The sequence below is a fragment of the Lissotriton helveticus genome, chromosome 1_2 (assembly GCF_964261635.1).
Source record: "Lissotriton helveticus chromosome 1_2, aLisHel1.1, whole genome shotgun sequence".
Taxonomy (NCBI): Eukaryota; Metazoa; Chordata; class Amphibia; order Caudata; family Salamandridae; genus Lissotriton; species Lissotriton helveticus.
The window spans coordinates 345902186-345910093 of NC_136058.1; the positions used below are offsets into that span (position 1 = coordinate 345902186).

General features: G+C 48.1%; 1 non-coding gene across 1 annotated transcript; it reads right to left on the reverse strand.

The window, feature by feature from the left end:
- Positions 1 to 2300: 2300 nt before the first annotated feature.
- TRNAL-CAG (transfer RNA leucine (anticodon CAG)) lies at positions 2301 to 2383 on the reverse strand. Its single transcript has one exon. It is a non-coding gene; the product is annotated as a tRNA-Leu (tRNA).
- Between the last annotated feature and the right edge of the window lie 5525 nt (positions 2384 to 7908).

The window sequence follows — 7908 nt, forward strand, 5'->3', positions numbered from 1 at the left end:
AAACCTGACCCATCGGCAGTAGGTCCTGATCCATCGGTGCCCCCGTGTAAACTTCAGGAGTGACGTGCGGTGGATATCTAAAAAGACTGAACTTCTCGACGTCTCCGCCGTAAACTCCAGGAGCTACGTGCGGTGGATATCTAAAAAGACGAAATATCACGACGTCACCGCCGTACATTCAAAATTGAATCACGTGGGGGAAACCGTATTGTGTAAAATTAGGAGCCGGCTGTTGCAGCAGTAAAATATAAAAGAACACAGGACGTTGTTGCCTTGCACAATTGTTAACCCTACCCACGTGAATGAACTGGTACCACGCAGTAATATCACTCCAAGATATTTAGGACCTTATTCAACACACTGGTGGCCGTGTCGTGGTACCAAACTGTTTTAATGACCCCAGATGAAGAACATAGTATAATCCTCTAAGGGATAGTGTCATCTGTTCCTATTTTAACAAAAAACTTAAGGCTACGAAAGCTCCTATGGTACTTTAAAGAAAAATACAAGAAAACTGTAAATAAATCACCTAGCTTTGAAACCGAGGAGACAGCATCTATACAGCCGTACTGTAGGTCAAGAAACAGTGAACAGTATTGTCCTTGTACTCCTGTACAAGTTTAGAAATTGGATGGTTTAAGTCCCGATGAAGGCATATTTTATGTCGAAACGCGTCGACCGGATGCCACCTGACCTCCTTTTTAATTAAATTGTCTTGTGAATACACATGTATCAATATACAATCTTTTATCAAATTTGATCAATGCACTGTTTTTTACTGAATCCTTTTTAATCAAATTAAAAATGTATATTTTCTAAAAACTGCACTAGTTTGTTTTGTTCAATCTATTGGTTATTGCTCTAATATATGCCTGGGATTGTTACTCTACATATACACACTACAGCACAGACAGGGGTTCAGCTTTAAAGCAGCATTTCAAGAGATTTACAAAGAGTTAGACTCCTCCCGAAGTCAAACAACGGAAGTGTCTTCTTGGGGAAAAATAACGTAACGCAAATTAAAAAGACGGGAGCAAACGAACAGAGACTAAGAGAAGGACCAAATTGTAATGGAAGGAAAATTAAGCAGAATGGGAGAAAGGGCTTTTCCATGCGGAAGGTTGGACAATCTCTTATCAGGGGCCAATGAGCAATAGTTGCCCAGTTTGTGCAGATTTGCAAAAATAAACTTCAGCACAGCTAGTCCATACAAGTGCAGTGTAAATATTCAATTAAAAAAGGTCCCTCCCATAGGTCACGACAGCGAAAACTAAACAAACAAGTTACGTGTGCTCCGAGGGGGGGGGGGGCCTGAAGCAAGGCGAGGCTCCCTGAGCGGACTTGTGCTCAGGAGGATGCTAAAGCGAGGAGACCTCAGTGTGTCACTTTTAGCACAACATGTGGGTTGCCAATCCCTCGCATGTCGTTTCTCATCCATGCGAGGTCAAACTTGGCTTTAAAAAAAAACAAGCGGGAAGCTGTGCACATTTAACACGGATTCAACAAGCTCTGACTGCAGGCAGCAAATGCTTGACGGCCGGCGGCGATGGAGGGCAGGAAAGTTAGAGAAAGAGGGGTGAGGGGTGGCGAGGGCAATAAACAGGCATGCTGTGACGGAGGTGTGAGAGGTCTGGCAGGGAACAGATGGCCTGGCCGTGAAGCAGGGGGCGGGGCAGCGCTGGGGAAGCCTGTGTGATTGATGCCTTTGATGTGGGGAGGGAGGAGAGCCTTTTGTGAGCCTTGTGTCCGTGAGGTGTGGGAGGAGTGCCTGAAGCGCATTCACGTGGTTCACGTGAACTTCATGAAAACGCCAGCAAAAAGCTGGTGGTTTCACGAGCAGTTTGCCTACTTGAATTCTCGCTCCGCTCGATGCGCGCAAGGTCGCGAGACCTAAAAAATAGGGAAGAAGTTGCTGTGAAGGGTCGGGGATATAATGCATGACAGGAGAGAGTATAACTCCAGAACAGGATATGTGTATGAGAGACAGAGACAGCGAAAGAGGCTTTAAATAGAAGTGTGTGAGTGACAGGGAGAAAGGAATGGATAGAGAAGAATTGGGTAGGGGAGAAGGAATAGGAGAGGGCAAAATTAGAAGGCAGTTGCGAGTTTGTGAGAAAGAGACTAGTCATGTCCTGCACTGTGATGTCACTTACTTACTGCCAACCTAGGTTAGTCCCCCCACTTCTTTTTTTTAGGACTTGTGTCCTGGCACTGAGCGACAATTTACTGAAGTATGTTAAGATTGTGTAATATTGACATTGTCTGGGGAAAAAACTGTGAATACGAGTCGCAAAAGAGACTGTCAGAAGTGGGATTCGAACCCACGCCTCCAGAGGAGACTGCGACCTGAACGCAGCGCCTTAGACCGCTCGGCCATCCTGACATGTGCTAGGTTCCTCTGAGGCTCACTTTCCAGCCCACGTAAGGACAGCTGCTCTCAGAGGATATTGTAGGCTTAGGACTTCTGTCTTTACAGTTACAAAACTTCCCGTCCAGGGGGTTGGTGGGTTCAGAGATGTTTTTAAAGATGCCTCAGGACCCTGGATACAAGAAGCTTCATCACTCTCGGCTCGGGTCGGCACTGGACACAGATCCATAATTTACTACCCCACAACCTCTGGATAGTGTCTGTAAAAGGCGTCTTTGGTTTCTGCGGGTAAAAAAGATGTTTTTTAGCAGCGTTACGGGAGGTGTCACTGTAGCGGGAAATTGCAAAAGTCACAAAACATCCCTCCAAGAAAGATTGTGCTTTATACTCAGCGGCTGCAGCTCAGTCCGGCCTCAGGGGGTGCAGCTCAGTCCGGGCAGTTCAGCTCAGAGCGGGCTCAGAGCGGGGTTCAGGGCTGCACAGTTGTGGGGTGCGGAGGGTGCGGTTCATCCCCACAGCTGCTGCACACACTGGCGGCCTCCACTCTCTGCCGCTGTCAATCACATACACGGAAAAGAGCTCTGAAGAGTCTATAACTCGAGACTCTTCAGTCCTGGTGACTCGTCCAAGCTCTGGCGGGGACGGATTCGGCAGAGCAGCCTCAAGGCGCTGGAAGCATGAGGGGTCAGTCAGCCCCACACCTCAGCATGCACCTGCCCCCGGCTGACTCGGAGCCGAGGTGTCTCCTACACTGTGAGTTGCACAAGTCACAGCGTAAAGTTAGCTTGATCATAAAAGGTCAGAATACAAATCTTTTTGTATGAGGGAATGGGCTGATAAATGCTCTGCTGTAGCGGGACAGGAGCAAAAAAGGATCACAAAGGGAGACTGAAATGAAAGGAGCTAGAACCAAATAGGAAATCATTTCCGAAGCACCGTCAGTGATACAATCAGGACTTTTGATAATATGAGAACACTGCTCTGTGCTTATGAGGGTTCTGTTTATAAGGCCCTATGTGTTACACATGTGAGTTTCCGTAGTGTAGTGGTTATCACGTTCGCCTCACACGCGAAAGGTCCCCGAAACCGGGCGGAAACACTTTTAATTTGTCATTGAGACAATCAGAGACATATTTAATTATAATGCTATTTTATTACTATGGCTAGAGTTTGAATCTAAGTGATCTATCATTGCAAAGTCCGCGGAGCTCGGAGTTCTTCTAAAGTCAGTGACGTCATGTGTCTAGCCGTGACCACAAGACAGTACTTTTGAGGTCAGTATCACACCTAAAGTTGGTTAAATTATGTCACATTCGTTTATGTTTGCTGACTTGAAATTTTAAAAGGGATGATGATAAAATTAAAATTAGCAACAAAATATTCCCGGAAAAATGCTTTTAAAGTAAAATATGTAAAACATAAATGCAGTAGCCCCGCTGTCCTGCCCCTGGGCAGGTGCACTATTCTCACAAAGAGAGAACGAGAATTTTGCTAAAATGTAACGAAAGGCCGGAATATTCTGGAACGAGAAAGAGCATGCCAATAATAAATGTATAAAAAGAGACAAGGAAGTGAAAAACAGAGTCCTGACATAATAACATTTAATGTAACTTATGAACGTGCCAAGTTTTAGCAAACATACAAATATATTGAACAGAAATCATTAAAAACTCAGTAAGAAATGCTGTTTATTAGGTACAACACGTTTTCTGGGATTTCAAACTTATACATGAGAGATTTGAGTTTCTTAAGAGTAAAAGCATCTGGTCCCATCGAGATTTCAGATCAGATCATAGTCCACAAAGCTGACTGTTACACCATGTAACCTTAGATGTGGGGAGAAGAACGGATTTGCATTCACAAAATATTTACTATAAATGTACCACTTTCACCAATTGGCTTATAACTTCGATCTTGCAGGTGTCTCAATACTGTGAAGCCAACATTGTTGGTGATTATATCTTCACATCAGCTACCCGAATATCCTAACCAGATGATGAAGAAAGGCGAGCGACTATACTTACCTTACCTACCTGCATACCCAGCCTCCTGAAATCAGAGGCGGCCTGGCAACACTTTTATTGGCCTGATGAAAGCCGCCTGACCTACATGGGCAACGCAGGCTGAAACATGTCGACTGACCTTTTACCGATCACCACTTTTTAAAACGATATCCCTTTCCTGTATCATTAAATACAACCAACACAGGAGAAGAGATATTTTAAATGTTGTATTCTCTCACCAGATCGCACCTTCCCTACTCACGACTGTAGTACACTAGACAGTGGCCCTGCGGGTGGAGGGTAATGGGGCACCTGGAGAACGGAGCTCTCAGGTGATAAGCCCCAATGTTGGGGCTTCTTGAGTGCCTAGAGGAAGAGTATTTCCATAATTATTCAGAGAATTTACTACCACATTTACTACCACCGTACTATATTGTTTTACTCCCTGACTGTTATGCCTGGAGCAGCCCCCACCTCTGTGCTCCAGTTATATCATATCATTCACTGTTCGCCTAAGTTTCCACAATCGCACCCTTCTGTTCCCAGACCCCCCTCAGAATTTGCCCCTGACCCAGTTGGCATCTTCTGCTCCCCGAATGAGCCCATGTGTCTAAAGATGTCCCCATGTTCTTTCAATGGTCCCAGATACTTGCTCCTTCCTCGACCCCGGTAACCTGCCCACACCCCATCCACCAACAGCTGCTCTCACTGGCTGCCCCCAGATGTTCACCCACCTATGTCTCCAGATGACTCCCCTCACCATCTATGCTTATTACAAGTGCCCCAGGGCTCTGCGCCCGCCCCATATCACTCTATCAGGCCTTCTCGCTCCCAGCGCTACTTCTGCCTACTGCCAGCAATTGCCCCTTCCCCAACACTATGAAGATGCCCTTTTTTTGCACCAAAGCGATACCAAAGGGGATGATGGACGGAGCGTTAGAGAACTCATCACTCACTCCCAGTTAACTGATCTGGGTTTAATCCATCATCATTCTTTAGCTCACTCCACCACTCCAGTTCAGACATGGCCATATGCAAATCAGTCTGACCCTGTGCCTCATGGGAACAGTCCAGCCAGAACTACCAAGCCATATCTTCCCTGGACCAGAAACAAGCATCCTGGGGCCGGTTTTGGGTTCATAACCCTCATCAGCCAGGCTATTTTGAATCCAGTGGCAAAGTGAGCAAAGGACCCACGTCTGGGTACACCCTTCCAACTTAGGGCGAACAAAGCGATACCAAAAGGGATGATGGACTGAGCGTTTGAGCAAATCAAACACTCACCCCCAGTCAACTGATCTGGGTTTAATCCATCATCATTCTTTAGCTCACTCCACCACCTCAGTTCAGACATGGCCATATGCAAATCAGTCTGACCCTGTGCTTCATGGGAACAGTCCAGGGTCAAGACTGATTTGCATATGGCTGGGTTCAAACTGGAATGGCATGGTGAGCAAAAAAACAATGGATTTAGCCCCGGATCTCTGTACTGGGGTGAATGTATGACATTGTTCAGCATTCTGTCCATCAACTGTTGTTTTTGCATTTGTCACCCCGAGTGGGACGGGTATGCTCAGACGTGAGTCCCATGCTCTCCATGCCACTGGAATCAAGCTGTACTGGCTGATGAGGGCTGAAAGCCCGAAACCGGTCCTAGGATTCTTGTTGCCAGTCCAGGGAGGACCTGGCTTTGCAGTTCGGGCTGGACTGTTCCCAGTGGGCGCAGGGTCAAGACTGATTTGCATATGGCTGGGTTCAAACTGGAATGGCATGGTGAGCAAAAAAAACGATGGTTTTAGGCCCATATCTCTGTACTGGGGTGAATGTATGACATTGTTCTGCATTCTGTCCATCAACTGTGGTTTTTGCACTTTTCTCTGCCCCAGCAGGTTACCCGAGGCAGAGTTTCCTCCAGATGCTGGCCCTGGTGATGGCCCTGAGTCTACACTGGGGGAGCAATAATGCCAGAATGCAAATAAAAACAAAGTACATAGAGACTCACACAAGAGACAGGTCACTTGACAGCTCTGCTTTCAGTTATCCACGTGCTGCGCCACTCTTTGTTACAATGCTACTATCGTGACTTGCGGCCTTGAGATGTCCACGACACATGACACTTGGGTAAGAAGACACCAAAGGCACTCCTGACGCCCCCCTGCTCCTCTCGAGGCAGAGACCGCCACCCTCGAGGTGCTCCCGCAAGAGTAGACTCAACCAGTGACAATAATTGGGGGCAAAGTTACCCTCATTTCAGTTTCCGCATATTTATTTTATTGCATTATTTAAAATAAACCTATACCGATTGTTCCATTTTTGTCAGAAACTCTTTGATCTCCTGCTGTCCCTTTATCACATTATGAGATTGTTAAATGTATGTTTTGTCTGTTCTCAATCACAATCTTCCATTGAGCTGCACTAGTCACATGCAAAGCTAATTCTGGAAAGGGGCGGGCCCTGCTGAGGCAGTGACCCTTGAACCCAGGGCTAGTCCTGCTGAGGCAGCGACCCTTGAACCCAGGGCTAGCCCTGCTGAGGCAGTGACCCTTGAACCCAGGGCTGGCCCTGCTGAGGCAGTGACCCTTGAACCCAGGGCTGGGTGTTATCGCTCTGTGGCAGCCCCCCTAAAACCACCAGCTGACCGCACCCAGCCCCTTTACCCCATCCCACCATCGCAACCCATGCCGCCATCCCACCACCCCACCAACCCATCATCCCATCATCCCACCCACCCACCAACTCACCATCCCACCACCCCACCAACCCACCAACTCACCATCCCATCATCCCACCCACCCACCAACTCACCATCCCACCACCCCACCAACCCACCAACTCACCATCCCACCAACCCACCAACTCACCATCCCATCATCCCACCCACCCACCAACTCACCATCCCACCACCCCACCAACCCATCATCCCACCATCCCACCAACCCACCAACTCACCATCCCATCATCCCACCCACCCACCAACTCACCATCCCACCACCCCACCAACCCACCAACTCACCATCCCACCAACTCACCATCCCATCATCCCAACAACCCACCAACTCACCAACCCACCAACTCACCATCTCATCATCCCATTATCCCACCACCCCACCAACCCATCATCCCACCATCCCACCAACCCACCAACTCACCATCCCATCATCCCACCCACCCACCAACTCACCATCCCACCACCCCACCAACCCACCAACTCACCATCCCACCAACTCACCATCCCATCATCCCAACAACCCACCAACTCACCAACCCACCAACTCACCATCTCATCATCCCATTATCCCACCACCCCACCAACCCATCATCCCACCATCCCACCAACCCACCAACTCACCATCCCATCATCCCACCAACCCACCAACCCATCATCCCATTATCCCACCACCCCACCAACCCATCATCCCACCATCCCACCAACCCACCAACTCACCATCCCATCATCCCACCAACCCACCAACTCACCATCCCATTATCCCATTATCCCACCAACCCACCAACTCACCAACTCACCATCCCATTATC